Source organism: Zootoca vivipara, chromosome 1 (assembly GCF_965207765.1).
Source record: "Zootoca vivipara chromosome 1, rZooViv2.hap1.1, whole genome shotgun sequence".
NCBI lineage: Eukaryota > Metazoa > Chordata > Lepidosauria > Squamata > Lacertidae > Zootoca > Zootoca vivipara.
This window is the reverse complement of record NC_142582.1, coordinates 112,478,762-112,496,326: the sequence shown is the minus strand read 5'-3', so window position 1 is coordinate 112,496,326 and position 17,565 is coordinate 112,478,762. Positions and strand designations below refer to the sequence as shown.

At 42.4% G+C, this 17,565-nt stretch overlaps 1 long non-coding RNA gene across 1 annotated transcript; it reads right to left on the bottom strand.

Moving 5' to 3' along the window:
• Nucleotides 1-12,853: 12,853 nt before the first annotated feature.
• LOC148687711 (uncharacterized) lies at nt 12,854-16,745 on the bottom strand. Its single transcript, XR_015949493.1, has 3 exons — nt 16,619-16,745; nt 14,706-15,972; nt 12,854-13,971 (listed from the first exon to the last, which is right to left on the bottom strand). It is a non-coding gene; the product is annotated as an uncharacterized LOC148687711 (long non-coding RNA).
• Between the last annotated feature and the right edge of the window lie 820 nt (nt 16,746-17,565).

Below are 17,565 nucleotides of genomic sequence, written 5' to 3'. Positions count from 1 at the left end.
GAACATCCCCCCACCCCCCGCCCCGAACATTCATGATATAAAAAGTCACAGGATTTCAGCAGGACATTGCAGGCTATGTACAGAATGAAACAGTGTGACATCTCCAAAACTCTTGCTGAGAGTTGGAATCCACAACATCTGGGAGGCCACAGGTTTCTCAACCCTGAGGCAGACAGAAAGAGGGACTCCCCCAGAGTGGCTGGGGAGACCCAGCTTGGATGGGCAGGTTACAAATTAATAATAATAATAATAACAACAACTACTACTACTACTACCTGCCACCAGGGGTCTCTGGGCCCTGGAGCCTGGCCTCGCCTTGCCACTGAACCCCAACACCCTTGCTGAATCACTGCTTGGTCAGTGTTGGGGCGTTGTGCCTGTCAAAGGCCAGGTCAGCTGGCCAGGCTTCCCCCGGTGCGGGTGGGCAACTTGCGCAATGCGGCGTGGCCCTGTGAACCCTCCCCATTCATTTCAATGTAATTATATTCCAAAAGGGATAGTTAAGACCACAGAGCTAAATGCTGTGGAGCTGCTACAAGAACGCCATATCTGATTCTTGGGAAAGGAAGCAGAGCTACTCAGCTCTTCTAACTACAAACCCTGTCCCTGATCCAAAGTCCCATTGAACTAATGCTTAGGATTGCAACCCCCCCACATATGATACTAGACTTTCAAGAGTCTCCTGGAACTCAGTGGGACTTATTTCAGAGTGAGCATTGACAGAATTTCACTGTAAATATCTTAATAGTGAAAAATAGTGTCCTTGGTTGAATCTCTTTCACTTCACACACAAATATGCCCCTGGTCATATTTGACCGCAATTTGGCAGGAATGGATTTCATACATTTTGGCCAAAAGAAGGGAAAGTTATAGCTTCATTTTTCACAGAGCAGCTCAGAACCCAGATTAGGTATTGGAGAAAGCACAGAGCAACTCAGAAACGGTTAAGATATTCTCTTTAAAAAAAAAAAAAATGCACAGCTAGTCAATATTAGGTGTATTATCTTTAATGACATGCTTTAATGCTCTGTAACATTTCTTGATTCACAGCTCTATTAAGACAACGAGCAAATGCGTCTGATGACAAGAATTCAGTTTGTTAGGATTTCATGAATATTTCATGGCCACATGTCAGGACACTGAACAGGCTAAATAAGGTTTAATTTCTACCTTTATTTCTTCAAGCACATTATTATAAGCACCAAGGTAGTTTTTTAAAACAACAACAACAACGTCATATATTGTGCACATTGCAAGGGTGTTTTGTGTGTATGTGTGTATGTATGCATGAACGCATTCCTTTGATCAGGGGCATATTTAAGGGTTGTTCAGGTTGCCCCCCCCCCCGACTAAGGGTGCAGGGCCAGGGAGGGAGCACAAAAATCTTGTCTCTTCACTCTAGGTCTGAGTAGGTAAGAACCCACCCGCCCATCTGTGCAATCCCCTGCACTTCTCCTCTGAAGAGTCTCTGAGCCCTTTAAGGAACATAGACCTACCGGTACCTGGAGAGGCCAGGGATTGAGCCTGTGGTATTCAAAATAAATGCTCTATCAACAAGCTACAGCCCTTCTAGTGTCAGCAATCCTTCATTTCCCTTGTTCCTTAAAGGGCTCGGAGACCCTGCTCTGCTCAAGGATTCAGTCAATGATTTCATCCACCAAGCTCGTCCACCCCCATTGTTCGGCCAGGACAATGAGATCCAGCGCCGAGCGCCTTCTGGCAGTTCCCTCACTGCGAGAAGCAAAGTTACAGGGAACCAGGCAGAGGGCCTTCTTGGTAGTGGCTCCCACCCTGTGGAACGCCCTCCCATCAGATGTCAAAGGAATAAACAACTATCTGACGTTTAGAACACATCTGAAGGTAGCCCTGTTTAGGGAAGCTTTTAAAAAATGACTGATGTTTTAATGTATTTTTAATCTCCTGTTGGAAGCCGCCCAGAGTGGCTGGGGGAACCCAGCCAGATGGGCGGGTATAAGTAATAAATAATAATAATAATAATAATAATAATAATAATAATAATAATAATAATTCCTCTGTTGTGGTTGTAATTTCATGGGCAGTCATTTAATTTTATCCTGATTCTAATTTTTAAGCTGTATTTTTATCAATTGTTTGATTGTGTTTTAATGTATTTGACATTTGATGTTAGCTGCCCTGAGCCCAGTCTTGGCCGGGGGAGGGCAGGGTATAAATAAAAATTTACTTACTACTTACTTACTTACAATCTTCCCAGGGCCGTTGCACACAGCACTACAACAACTACATTCTGTTTAATAATATATTGGGGGGCTGATTTCAATCTCACACATGAACTGCAAACACCAGCTCTAATTGTTTCAGAGAGTCGAAGCTAAAGCATGTACCGTTGTCAATCAGTGCATCCCAGAATTTGAGGCTGTGGGCGTTGATGGCTTTGCCAAAAGGGTTTTGCATGCCCTAGCTAAGATGAGCTTGCAGTATGCTACAAAATTAAAATTCATACCCAAATGCTGTTCAAATGCCAAATTCAGCAGGATAAAAAGATAATCAGAAAGCTGCACAGACAAGCACGCAAGCAGTTCTCAAGGGACAAGAGATGTAACTGAGTGAGGAATCCCTGGGGAGAAACAATTCTGAAAGTGCCTATAAAACTTTATATTGACTAGTGCAGGAATATTACAGCTAATAGAGTGTGTGACGTGATCTTCATTTACTTACTACTGATAGCTCATGATTTGTGTGTGTTTTTCTTCCAGATGAAAAGCAAAGTTGCAATTAGGAATTATCTTGTACTACAAGCGAATGTGCATGAGTAAGAGTCATTTCTTTCTCTAGAGAGCCTATGTGAACAAAGTAACAATATCTATTATGAAGAGTTTGGGCTATGGGGTGTGAAGAACATAACAGTTCACTGAGAAGAGAGAAGGTTTAATGGCTTTGCCATCCTCTGGTCCCTGGGCTGGTGACCCACAGCCCAGGTCAACGTCTGGCCTCTGCATTGTCCAGTCCAGAGAGGTTGATCTGATGTTGGATTTCTCCTCTCTACTACTGTAGAAACCAGTGGTGACTGGTGCTTATTGGGTCTGGGAGGGTGGAAGGCTGCAAGGCCAACAGAAGGCAGAGCCAGAGCCAATCTCAGGCCCAATCTGATGTCTGATCCCTCCTCTCCGTTGCTGCAGAAAGCTCTGTAGCCCTTGCTCTAGCAACATCAGAAATCTGGTGCAGTAGGCCTGGGATGGATCAGGAGTGCAGAAAGTGTGGACTGGAGCGGAGCATGAATCCACAGGACCTGTAGCCTCCAATGCACTCCCTGCAACCAGGGAGATAGCTGCACCAGCCCCAGAGCTGGCAGAGAGAATTCCCCTCTCATCATTTGTAATGGGAGAGAAATGGTTAGAGAAAAGCCCGGAAAAGGGCAGAGGAGCACGAAGGGATTGGATGAGGTGATTTGTCTGCCTTTGCTCTTCTTTCCCCATCACTGTAGGATTGCAACCTTAATTACTTGATTCAAGCCAAAGATATTATCTGAAGCCACTTGATGTAGTTTAGTGCCCGAGTCTCTGCAGGAAGTTTGGGCCTAGTCCTTTTTTGGATGGGAGACCTGCCTTGGAAACTCTGCTCTGAGCTTAGAATTAAACTTGCTATACAGATTGTGCCATAAGGCCCAGATCAGGCACACATTAACAGTGAGGCCAATTCAGGGACCACCAACAATGTTCTTTCTGCCACAGGGATAGGAGGCAATGAATGCTGTTTTACCACATCCCAAAGCATTATAAATCAAGTTAATGTTGCAAGTGTATCTTGCTACATTCACATCCATTATTGAACAACTACGTCTTTAGTTTCAATCAGCCTCTGATTGCAGCGCTCTCACGAGGTAGCGGGGTTGACATAACTGGTGTAATGATGTTTACTGTTGATAATGCAAAAATGAATTGACTTAATTACTCAAATCAGACATCACCTCCCTGAGCCACAAATCCTCTCCACACCTGTTTTGGCAGCTGTTGGTGAAATGCCATGCTCATGGGTGACACTTCTGCCACTGCTCACACAAAGGTAAGAAATTTTCTGGAACTGCTTATGAGGGAGTTTGAGGTACATGAAGCTAGAGCCAAAGATTTACTGTAATTTGTTTGACTATTAAGCAAAGTACTTTGGATGCTTCTTTGCTATCCAAGGAAGAATAATGATCTATTAAGATCCAAACAGTTCACACTAGTCATGGAAAATAATATTTGGGGTATAAAGGTAAAGGGACCCCTGACCATTAGGTCCAGTCGTGACCGACTCTGAGGTTGCGGCGCTCATCTTGCGTTATTGGCCAAGGGAGCCGGTGTACAGCTTCCAGGTCATGTGGCCAGCATGACAAAGCCGCTTCTGGCAAACCAGAGCAGCACATGGAAACGCCGTTTACCTTCCCGCTGTACCTATTTATCTACTTGCACTTTGACATGCTTTCGAACTGCTACGGTAGGTTGGCAGGAGCTGGGACCGAGCAACAGGAGCTCACCCCGTCGCAGGGATTCGAACCGCCGACCTTCTGATCAGCAAGCCCAAATTGGGGTATAGGGAGTGTTTAAACATAAAGCCCTTCTGGGTGTGGACTAGACTGGGAGTGTCTGCAGTACCCCAGGGGGAGGGGGAGTAAGGCCCCTGGATGTTTGAAGACTGAGTCTTGATCCAAACTATTGGAAATTGATGCATCATTTGGAGTGTGTGGGTGTTTCGTATACAAATTTCTTATTTCTCTGTTAGGCATTATTCCCTTTCCTGTTTAGTTTAAAGCTGCTAAATTAGATTGGTTTAGTTGTATTGTTTTATACAAACTTGTATGAATTGGGTTGCTTGTATTTACTTATTAATATTATTATTTCACACACACACATATATAAGTTGTATACCACCCTTCATCCAAAGATCTCAGGATGGACCACAGCATAAATCTATGTATTTAATTGTATTATTAGTTGTTCACCTACTATGTTGTAAACCACTTTGGGCACAATTTTGTGGGAAAGTGGCATACAAATAAACTTGATGATGATTATGATGATGATGACGATAAAAAACCCTTATTTTCTAGGTAGTGCTGCTGTTAGGGCATAACTTTAGGGGCAGAAGCCTAGGATCTCACTCAGCAAAATAGGCCACAGGGTCCCCAACCACAGCAAGTCTGTCTTGCCATATTTTGAACGAAGTGAAATAATACACATAACCACTTAAAGAGCCCCCCAGTTCCATAGGATCATTAAGTCCAGAGTCCAAAATTACCTAATTGCACCACTACACCCAGGCTACTTGCAGATTTGAGGGTTCCCCCCCCCCACAAGACCATGGCATGATGAGGGTGGGAGAGAAGGGGTGATGCCACTACATGTGCCATTGTACCAATTCTGCTTGCCCTTCCCCTCACAGATGATAGTGGGTGTAGTGGAGCAGAGAAGGTGGAGGAAGTGGAGCCACAACCAGGGAAGTAACTGGTCTAGGTGGGAGGTAGCCATCCAGGTGCCATTGACAGCAAACAGAGTAGTGCCCACATTCTCCTCCCTGCCTTAACATGCACCTCCCATCCAGAATGAAGGCAACGTGAAGGGAGGGACAGAGGACAGTGAGTGGCTAGGTAGAGGAAAAGAATTATTTTTTATTTGTCGAGGTCGTTTTACTTCTTCACCACCCTCTTTTGGCACAGAGAAAGTTCACATGAGAAAAAGTGGCACAGAACAGCTCTGAGTTAATGGAAGACTTGGCTATTAGAAGATTCTGGGGTGGAGGCAAACATCAGGGGCAAAGGGCAGAGTTTTTTTTTACTTCATAACTCTTTAAAAAAAAAACTTTTTATTGGCTTTTATAACCAAGGATCATAGAAGTAATAAATGATACAAATTAATAGACCAAGTCTTCTCATGTCATTTGCATATTGCAAAAATAGGGTAATAAATTTGCAGTGATATCTACAACATATGGTTCCTTATTAATGGTCCATGTATAAGTCCTTGATTCGTGAATTGATTTAAACAAAAGCAAAGGGGAAACAGGATAGAACAGAGTTAACAGATAACATTCAGCATTGCATAGCTAAACGCCTAATCAGGGGCCCTGGTGGTTGTGCTTAGATTAAGTATGAGTAATAGCCAATTTCCCTCTTACGTTACCAGTGAAACAATATAAAGTGTTGGTACTTCGCAACGCATGCAGCACTTTTCTCAACCCACAGCGCAAGTCGATTCAATTTGAAAACTTGACACAACATTCCATCATAAAAAGTGTTGTTTCTGAACCAAAGAAATAAATCTATCTCTTTGTGTCTGCATGTGCATGTTTACCTCTTCCTTTGTAATTAATTGGAGAGATACGGTAGCAGAGTGTTTACCCTGCACTACCAGCAACTACCGGTGCTGAAGAAAGTGAAATTGACCAATTCTATGAAGACCTACAACACCTTCTAGAAATGACACCAAAGAAGGATGTTCTTCTCATTACAGGGGACTGGAATGCTAAAGTAGGGAATCAAGAGATAAAAGGAACAACTGGCAAGTTTGGCCTTGGAGTTCAAAATGAAGCAGGGCAAAGGCTAATAGAGTTCTGTCAAGAGAACAAGCTGGTCATCACAAACACTCTATTCCAACAACACAAGAGACGACTCTACACATGGATATCACCAAATGGACAGCATCGAAATCAGATTGATTATATTCTCTGCAGCCAAAGATGGAGAAGCTCCATACAGTCAGCAAAAACAAGACCTGGAGCTGACTGTAACTCAGATCATCAGCTTCTTATAGCAAAATTCCAGCTTAAACTGAAGAAAGTAGGAAAAACCACTGGGCCAGTAAGATACAATCTGAATCAAATCCCTTATGAATACACAGTGGAAGTGAGGAACAGGTTTAAGGATTTAGATTTGGTGGACAGAGTGCCTGAAGAACTATGGATGGAGGCTCGTAACATTATACAGGAGGCAGCAACGAAAACCATCCCAAGGAAAAGGAAATGCAAGAAAGCAAAATGGCTGTCCAACGAGGCCTTACAAATAGCGGAGGAGAGGAGGCAAGCAAAATGCAAGGGAGATAGGGAAAGATACAGGAAACTGAATGCAGATTTCCAAAAAACAGCAAGGAGAGACAAGAGGGTCTTCTTAAATGAGCAATGCAAAGAAATAGAGGAAAACAATAGAATGGGGAAAACCAGAGATCTGTTCAAGAAAATTGGAGATATGAAAGGAACATTTCGTACAAAGATTACCATAATCAAGGACAAAAGTGGTAAGGACCTAACAGAAGCAGAAGACATCAAGAAGAGGTGGCAAGAATACACAGAGGAATTATACCAGAAAGATATGGAGGTCTCGTACACCTCAGGTAGTGTGGTTGCTGACCTTGAGCCAGACATCTTGGAGAGTGAAGTCAAATGGGCCTTAGAAAGCATTGCTAATAACAAGGCCAGTGGAAGTGATGATATTCCAGCTGAACTGTTTAAAATTTTAAAAGATGATGCTGTTAAGGTGCTACACCCAATATGCCAGCAAGTTTGGAAAACTCAGCAATGGCCAGAGGATTGGAGAAGATCAGTCTACATCCCAATTCCAAAGAAGGGCAGTGCCAAAGAATGCTGCAACTACCGCACAATTGCGCTCATTTCACACGCTAGCAAGGTTATGCTTAAAATTCTACAAGGCAGGCTTAGGCAGTATGTGGACCGAGAACTCCCAGAAGTGCAAGCTGGATTTCGAAAGGGCAGAGGAACCAGAGACCAAATAGCAAACATGCGCTGGATTATGGAGAAAGCTAGAGAGTTCCAGAAAAACGTCTACTTCTGCTTCATTGACTATGCAAAAGCCTTTGACTGTGTCGACCACAGCAAACTATGGCAAGTTCTTAAAGAAATGGGAGTGCCTGATCACCTCATCTGTCTCCTGAGAAATCTCTATGTGGGACAAGAAGCTACAGTTAGAACTGGATATGGAACAACTGATTGGTTCAAAATTGGGAAAGGAGTACGACAAGGTTGTATATTGTCTCCCTGCTTATTTAACTTATATGCAGAATTCATCATGCGAAAGGCTGGACTAGATGAATCCCAAGCCGGAATTAAGATTGCTGGAAGAAATATCAACAACCTCAGATATGCAGATGACACAACCTTGATGGCAGAAAGCGAGGAGGAATTAAAGAACCTTTTAATGAGGGTGAAAGAGGAGAGCGCAAAATATGGTCTGAAGCTCAACATCAAAAAAACCAAGATCATGGCCACTGGTCCCATCACCTCCTGGCAAATAGAAGGGGAAGAAATGGAGGCAGTGAGAGATTTTACTTTCTTGGGCTCCTTGATCACTGCAGATGGTGACAGCAGTCACGAAATTAAAAGACGCCTGCTTCTTGGGAGAAAAGCAATGACAAACCTAGACAGCATCTTAAAAAGCAGAGACATCACCTTGCCGACAAAGGTCCGTATAGTTAAAGCTATGGTTTTCCCAGTAGTGATGTATGGAAGTGAGAGTTGGACCATAAAGAAGGCTGATCGCCGAAGAATTGATGCTTTTGAATTATGGTGCTGGAGGAGACTCTTGAGAGTCCCATGGACTGCAAGAAGATCAAACCTATCCATTCTTAAGGAAATCAGCCCTGAGTGCTCCCTGGAAGGACGGATCGTGAAGCTGAGGCTCCAATACTTTGGCCACCTCATGAGAAGAGAAGAATCCTTGGAAAAGACCCTGATGTTGGGAAAGATTGAGGGCACTAGGAGAAGGGGACGACAGAGGACAAGATGGTTGGACAGTGTTCTCGAAGCTACGAACATGAGTTTGACCAAACTGCGGGAGGCAGTGCAAGACAGGAGTGCCTGGCGTGCTATGGTCCATGGGGTCACGAAGAGTCGGACACGACTAAACGACTAAACAACAACAACAACCAGTATATTGATACACAGTTTTCAAACACCCTTTGATTCTGAATGTCAGACTTAATTAAGTTGCTTTGATGCAGTTTTTACAGAGGGAGACCTAGTTTCCAACTTTGTCTTAGGGTCAAAGAAAAAATTAATTTGGTGTCTCAATTTAACACCCCAACCTTACATCACCAGAACCATTGTCTGAATCCTTGGAGAGCGGCAGCTGCTGCTAGCCTGTGTAGACAATACTGAGCTAGATGGATCATTGGTGATCAGTATAAGCAACTTCCTATGTTCCTAGACATTCTTATGGTGAAACATTTCTGCTGGGAAATGGGAAGGCTTTACACTTCATTTAGAATCACAGTTGAAAAATATGGTGGCATATTGGAAGAAAATGAGAGGGTAACATATGATGTGGTCTTGTAAAAGGAGATGCTCTGAAGATCACTAATATACTTGTGGTTTTCTGGATACGATCAACTTATGACCTTATCGAAAGGCCAGGCTTTCAAGGCATCGTGTTACCACACACACACAATAGATAAAAGTTGCCTTGTGAATATTTTACCCTCAAAAACCATTGTACAAATTTAGCTCCTATTGTTTATGGAGCTGTACCTTCACTCACCATAATTGCTGTGATGCATTATTTTGCTAATTAACAACATTCCCTCTGTTATTATGTATTATCTTCAAAAGGACTTTTAAGTGCATTTCCCCCTCTAATGTCTAAACTCATTTGCAGAATGAGAGGCAGAGCTGCTTACACTCCTAGGAATTCAATATGGAAGCCATATCATAATCCTGGGCAGAAGAGTGTAGGCTGAATTGATAAGCAGTGGGTCAATCTCTCCCTCCCCACATATCTCTAAAATACCGTTCCCTCTTAATGGCTCCATCAGAGAGCACAATGCAGAGAATGGAGGCTTTTAGGCACAGGTTTTCCCTACACACAGGCAATAGTACATAAGTAACTGAAAGGAACATTCATAGCAATCTCAGGCCATTATGTTTAATGGAAGTAAAACCGTGCCTCCTTTTGAAATGAAATAGTGTTACAGTGGTGGGAGGAGACAAGAGAGGCAGATGTTTTATACTCTGCCAAACCTCCTGGGAAGAACTGAGGCTGTAGATGCTGAGAGGTTAATCAAAGGGTTTTAGTTTCTCAGTACATTGTGAAATTGAACGTGGAATTGTTATTTACATAAAATCAGGTAAGGATAAGCAGTGCAAAGTACCCAATGTACAAAGTAGCCTTGTGCAATGATGAAGGGTTGTTTTCCCTTATGCGATTGAACACTATAACCCTGTTACAGCTTTCTCATTATGATATCCTGTTGCATGTTACTGTGGCTGAAAGTGAATTCGGTCAGCAGCTCTTCAGGATTTCAGACAGGGGATATTCCTCGCCCTGCTTTGAGATGCTGGAATTGAACCTGGGGGCTTTCGCATTCGAAATTTGTACTGTACTGTGCTGCAGCCTTTCTCCTTAAAAACACACCACACATATTTATCCCCACTTAGGAACATAAGTACATTATACTGGGCCAAACCACAGGTCCATTTAGCTCAGTATTGTTTGCTCAGACAGGCAGCAGCTCTCCAGGAAGGAAATTTCCCCCATCCCTACCAAGAGACACCAGGGACAACCTAAGACTTCGTTCCTGCAAAGCTGATGCTCTACCCAGTGGCCCTGTTTCAAGCCTCAATACTGAACCTGAGCTCACAACAGCAAAGCCCTTGGGTCCAGACCCTCCAAGACTGCATCTAGCAGTACTTCATCTATCCCACTGAGAGTTCAGCCTTCTCACCCCTTAAGACCTTGTGCTTCTTTGGGCTTGTTCACCAGCACAGGCAATTTGGTTCACAATAAGTAATGGAGATGCAATGGAGTTCTAGACTCCAGATCAGAGGGCTGCCCTTTTAGGGCTCTGAACTTCTCAGCAAGAGAGAAGAACCTGATATGGCTGGTATACACCAAAAGTGTTGCATTCAGAACTGCATTGTCAGAATAACAGGACATTCTTCCCTGGGCTCTATCCAGGGTGCTGAAAACACTGCTTCTGTCTGCTTCTGTCTCCTGGAGCCCTAAACTTTGGTTGAACCAAAAGCAGGCCACGCTGCCTAGCTCCCATTTATCGAGGGAGTTTGCTACAGAAGCTGCCTCCCTATTAAATTTCCAGCACCTACTGAAGGGTTTGTTTGTTTGTTTGTTTGTTTATTTCTCCAGCAGGCATTTTAATTGAATCCTGATTTTTATAGTTTCCATTATATTGCATTTCTTGTACACTGTTCAGAGACAATTCTAATTAAGCAGTATATAAATAGTCTGAATAAAATAAGTACTGGTAAATCATAGCAGTGGTTCAGGCTTTCTTAGTGTCAAACTAGGGATGATGATAATACATGTGTGAGCTTCACATGGGGAGTAGTATATTTTGTACATGAGGATGCATACTCTCATAAAGGTAAAGGGACCCCTGACCATTAGGTCCAGTCGTGACTGACTCTGGGGTTGTGGCGCTCATCTCGCATTATTGGCCGAGGGAGCCGGCGTACAGCTTCCAGGACATGTGGCCAGCATGACAAAGCCACTTCTGGCGAACCAGAGCAGCACAAGGAAACACCGTTTACCTTCCCGCTGTAGCGGTTCCTATTTATCTACTTGCATTTTTGACGTGCTTTCGAACTGCTAGGTTGGCATACTCTCATATGGATAAATTTAAAGCGACAAAATATTTTCCAAACATTCTAAAATGTAAGGGTGATGGGAAGAGAGAAAAGGAAACTTAATCCAAAAATATAAAGGAGAAGCTTAGTGAAATTTAATTATGTGAGGGAATCGTTGATAAGTGTTTGGAAGTCGAAATTTTACCCTATTTTATACTATTCTTATCTGTACTTTACTTATTTTCATCTGTTCACCTTCCCTCCCCCTCCCCCCTCTTCCCTCCCTCCCTTCCTTACCCCACCTCTCCCGCCCCACCCCCCCCTTACCATTGACTTACCTGGGTCCCTTCACCTCGTTCGTCTTCCTTTTGCTTCTATTCCTTTTCTTGTCTGGCTTTCTTATATTCTAGGCCCCTCGGTCCAAGATTGTAAAGACCAAGTTTTGGATTACCGGGACTTTGTGGCCGATTTTGGAATGTTATGATTTGCAAAAGGACGTATTCTCTGGTTTTGTAATTGGATTATATGTATTTTTTTGTATATATTTTCTTATGTATTTTTCTTTTGTAATTTTGTAATTTTTAATAAGTAATAAAGGCTTTCAAAAAATAAATAAATAAATAAAATGTAAGGGCAGATTATTATAAACACACGAAGCTGTCTTGTATACTGAACAGAAACACTGATCCATCTCGCCCAGAATGGTTTCTTGACTGCTCCCATCAGCCCCAGCCAGCATGAGATGACAGGAGTTATAGTCCAACAAGATCTGCAGGTTTCTCACCCAGATCTGAAAGACTTAGACAAGGTATTTCCTAGCCCTGCTCTCTGAGATAATGTTCTCTAGAGAATTGAAGCTGGTTAGACCTTCTGGATTTGTTAGGCCCCTGGGCTGTGGGGCCACCCTTGTAAAGAGAACTGACCATAAAAAGCTGCCTTTCACCAGATTTCTTCAGCCTATTCCACTTGATAGAGGCTTTTCAAGATCTCCAGCAGAAAGTTCCCCCAGTTCTGTTTTCTGGAGAAACTGGAAAATGACCCTTAGATCTTCTGCATCTACCATTAAACTGTGTCTACTGAAGAGCCCTCAAATCTAGAAAATAAATGACCAGAACAACGGGAAATCCAAGAAGCTAGACTCAGCTGAAGGATAATCAGCAACTATGTTTTTGTCAGCATTTGGTAGATTGATCACACAATCATTTTCTGTCTGAAATCCAGCAGTCTTTTGTTAGAGCACTCACAGCTCTCCTGCAAACTATCTGCTCACTTAGTCCATTAACATTCAAGGGAGCTGTAAAAACCCATTGCCAGTTGATGGAGCAACAATTAGAATGACATAATTCCATACTAACTATTTACAAATCAAATTATCTTACCCATGTTTCTCATGTAGGCTCTTAAAAATGACAATCATACACAAAACCGAAATGTAACACACACACACACACTCCCAAGGCTAGTGTTGCAACTTGGATTTTAATAATGTCACAATTATTATTTTACTACATACAATTTATCCCGAGATGGATGATATTTCCAATTTTAACCAATCCCATAAAATTTTGCTAATTATCACTACATCAACTGACAATGGCTTTTTACAGCTCCCTTGAACTTTGATGCAAGTGTTAGCAATTTATTGGTTGTTATTATTAAAACTAATTACGTACAGAATAGCATAATATTGTTCTTCTACCACTGGAGATTAACATTCATTGGTCCGTATTTCTACTTACATTTTCCTGTTCTAAACTGAAGATGAAGAATATTTTAATCTCATGATCTTAGCATACATGCATTTTGGAAAGTGGTTCATCTGCCTGTTCTCCATGGATTTGGGTGCCTTTTGATATGTTGTCGCCCACTTTGGCATGAGGGCTCCTGAGGTGGAGGAGCTGGTTTTCAGCTATATTTGGACACCAGATGCCATTTTGAATCAAGATGGCAGACTGAAACTTTGTCTAGCTTGGTGTGGCAGGTCCAAACTGCAATGACTTGGGTGCCAGTTTGATGTGGCTTTGCCCATTTTGGTGTGACAGTTTGAAAATGTGTTGATTTGGATGCACAAAATGGGGCAATGATATCTTCAGACACATCCAAGTTGGTGCACCTTCGAATGGCCACACCAAACTGGTTGTCAAGTATCTTCAGAGGCATCCAACTTGCCACACTTGCCCATTATGCCAAATTGGGTGTGGATTCTGGACTCCTTAATTGCAGGATCTGGCTGTTTTCTTTGGTGCAGAACCCAAGAAAGTGGGGACATGCATGCATTTTTCTTTCAGATGCAGAAATGGCAGCCTGTACTAGCCCTGGAATCATTAATTGCATGTGCCTGATATCTTTGCACAGATCTTCTGTTGATGAAAGACGGGTGCTCTTTCGTGTCTCTTTCCATTGAAGTCTGAATCTGTATATTCTTGCCTGCAATAAATTTGGTTGCACATTAACCTTTACACTTGCAATCAGTAAAGACAAACACACAAAAGGGGAGGCAGTAGGATAACTCTGATATATTTGGACCCAAGGAAATGGATGCTTATTCACAATGCTGTGGACTTGATTATGTTGATAATTTTTGTTTTTGCATTAACGTTCCACTCAAGTCCTAATACTGAGACCTTGAACTGATGACAGAATATATCTACTAAATTTTAATCTTTATATCTGACTTCTTTGAGATAAGAAAAGCACCCAGCATCTCATCTCTGTTTTTGTTAGACAGATCTGAACTTTTCTGATGAAAGAGCATGTCACATACTGCTATTACCGGTATGTGCTTTGCAAAAAGGCAAATTGCCCAGGCAGCATCAGTGTCATCCAGCCATTACATACACTGCTTTGGAAGGTTTTGCAATTACACTCCAAGTAAGCCAAGACCAATTCCTGTTTTACCTGGTTTTTATTTTTCCTAAAGAGTTCACTGCTTAAGTTAATAGTAGACTCTTGCTTTTACAAGCTGCCTTTCCCCACCAGACACATTCTATAGAGTGAAATTTGGGTTTGGGTGGGGATAGAATGGCCAGTTGCACATCACCAGAAAATCAGAAGTGCATCTCTTTGGGGGAAAAAAAGACAAAAGATGATGCGAATTTGCATATGCAAATATATGCAAATTTAGAAAGACTAATTATAAATTAAATATAAATACATCTTACCATAGTGGGGAAGACTGTGACCTGCTTAGTCCAATATACAGGTGGAAATTCAAGGCCCATGTTCTCCCGTGTGGTTCTTTATCTTTAAACCTGACTTGGACATCACTGAAAGCAGAGGACTGGCCTCTGAAACGCCTTCTGATAGGAGGTGTTATGTACTAAGCTTGGATCCTAGAACAATAGGCAGGTAGGATCCTAGAAGAATGCAGGACCAGCCCAATCAGATCCCAGGAGGAAGTTAATCAGCCTATTAGGCTGGTAGGATACAAGGATGGGAACAACTGATTGGCCTGCAGCAGCCCAATCAGGCTCCAGGAGGGAAACATAATCAACCAATCAGACGGTACTCATTGTGTAAATAATGCATATAAAGCCTGAGGTTTGGGGAAAATTCAGTCACTGTTCCTATGAGCTGAAATAAAGAGCATGAAATTACTACTTGACTCTGAGTATATTTCAGGAGGGATAACTCTGCAGTGTCTCCATAAGACTATTGCAGAGGCTATTTGAGCTTGGGTTCCAGCCCTGCTGCCAAAGATTGAACTGGGGACCTTTTGCTTGCAAAGCATATGTTATACCACTAGGGATGTGGGAGAAATTCAATACAGTTTGCATTTCAAGGCAAATCTACCTAATTTGTTACTTTCTGAAACATAGCCAGAAGAACTGAAACAGAGCCATTGTGTGAAATTCACATTTCTTTGAATTTTACAAGGCAGTTCTCCAGCCAAGCATTGTGCACAAAATGAGAGGAAAGTGTGCATAAAAATGCATATATCCATGAAAATAGCATACAAAAAAATCATCTGAAATAATAATAATTATTAATAATAATACTAAATTATTATTAAATATTATTTCTACCCCAGCCACTTTGGGCAGCTATCAACAGAGCATTAAAAACAGAATAAAACTTCAAACATTAAAAACTTCTCTAAACAGGGCTGCCTTCAGATGTCTTCTAAATGTCGGATAGTTGTTTATTTCCTTGCCATCTGATGGGAGGGTGTTCCACAGGGCGGGCGCCACTACCGAGGAGGCCCTCTGCCTGGTTCCCTATAACCTCACTTCTTGCAGTGAGGGAACTGCCTGAAGATCCTAGGCGCTGGACCTCAGTGTCCGGGCTGAACGATGGGGTGGAGACGCTCCTTCAGGTATACTGGGCCAAGGCCGTTTAGGGCTTTAAAGGTCAGCACCAACACTTTGAATTGTGCTCGGAAACGTATTGGTAGCCAATGTAGGTCTTTCAGGACTGGTGTTATATGGTCTGTGTGAGGGAAAGGCCAAAAAGAAAAACATGAGGTAAATTTTTATTCAGGGAGGTTCTGATCATATAGCCTGGCAAGCAAGTTTACCATTACAACAGCGTTATAATCATCTGGAACCTGGTTTTTGTAAGGATAAAACAGGGGGATAAAGGATAAAAAGGGGAATCCCCCAAACTTGTTGGGGGAACAGCAAAGCATGGACGTGATGGAGGCAAAGGCTGTTTGTTTGCTTCTGTTTTTGGATGGCTGGAGAGCAACTGCCCCACGTGAATGACAGGAATAATGTTGGCAGGGACAGGTAATAAAAGCTTTCCTTAAATGACAGGGTGTTGACCCATTTTATTAGATGCAGAGAGACCAACAGGGCTGCGTGCCAACCTATGGCAAAGTGCTAAATGATTACCAGCTCTTAAATGAGTCAGAAGCCATAAAAAAGAAAACAGACATCAAAACATATTGTAGCCAAACGTTAAGAATAACTGCTTTGTTCTTTTTCTGCAGTGGACAGTGGCATTTTGGGACCATCTCTGTTTGCTTTTATAAATTCTTGGTATTTTGGCTTGTTTTAAGATTTTGTTTCCCTGTATTTCATTTTTGTTAGTTGATCCTCAGCTTTTAAAGATCATTGCAATAAGCTTATCTCACATTGCACCATCTGCCTGCCTGGCCCGTAGTCTTCTAATGTAGTTTGGTGGCTTTCAGATTGCTCATGCAGATTCACTATTTAATTAAGCAGCATTTAACATGTAGCCCATCTGGAGAAAGAGAGAGAGAGAGAAAAAATCTGTGTATCAGATGCAGCCTATGGCGTCATGTAACAACCGAGGGCTACTGTTATTCCCACCTCCTTTGTAAAGCAACCCTATGTTTTCATTCTGGTGCAGAGGCAAAGAGAATCCCTTTCAGTCTGACGCTTGCATGACTTCTGGGGCCAGCATTCCAGTGGGGCCAGAGGCAGACATGAGTGAGCAAAATTAGGCTGACAAAAAGATATGATTTACCTTTTCACTTTCTTTCTTTCTTTCTTTCTTTCTTTCTTTCTTTCTTTCTTTCTTTCTTTCTTTCTTTCTTTCTTTCTTTCTTTCTTTCTTAGTAGGCTCCATTCCAGCTGTACAAAAGCCACAAAGTTTCTGCGTTCCTTAGTTACTCATGCATCTCTTCAAGACTGGATTACTGCAATGTGTTGCATGTGGGGCTTCCCTTGAGATAAACCTGGATGCTGCAGCACCCCCGATCATCACCATTTAATGCAGGGGTCCCCAAACTAAGGCCCAATCGCCTTCTCAATCTTGCCCGCGGATGGTCCAGGAATCAGCATGTTTTTACATGAGTAGAATGTGTCCTTTTATTTAAAATGCATCTCTGGGTTATTTGTGGGGGCCTGCCTGGTGTTTTTACATAACAACAACAACAACAACAACAACAACAACTTATTATTTATACCCCACCCATTTGGCTGGGTTTCCCCAGCCACTCTGGGCAGCTTCCAACAGAAGAATAAAATAATTGATTAAAAATTAAAAGCCTCCCTAAACAGGGCTGCCTTCAGATCCCTTCTGCATCAGTAGAATGTGTCTTTTTATTTAAAATGC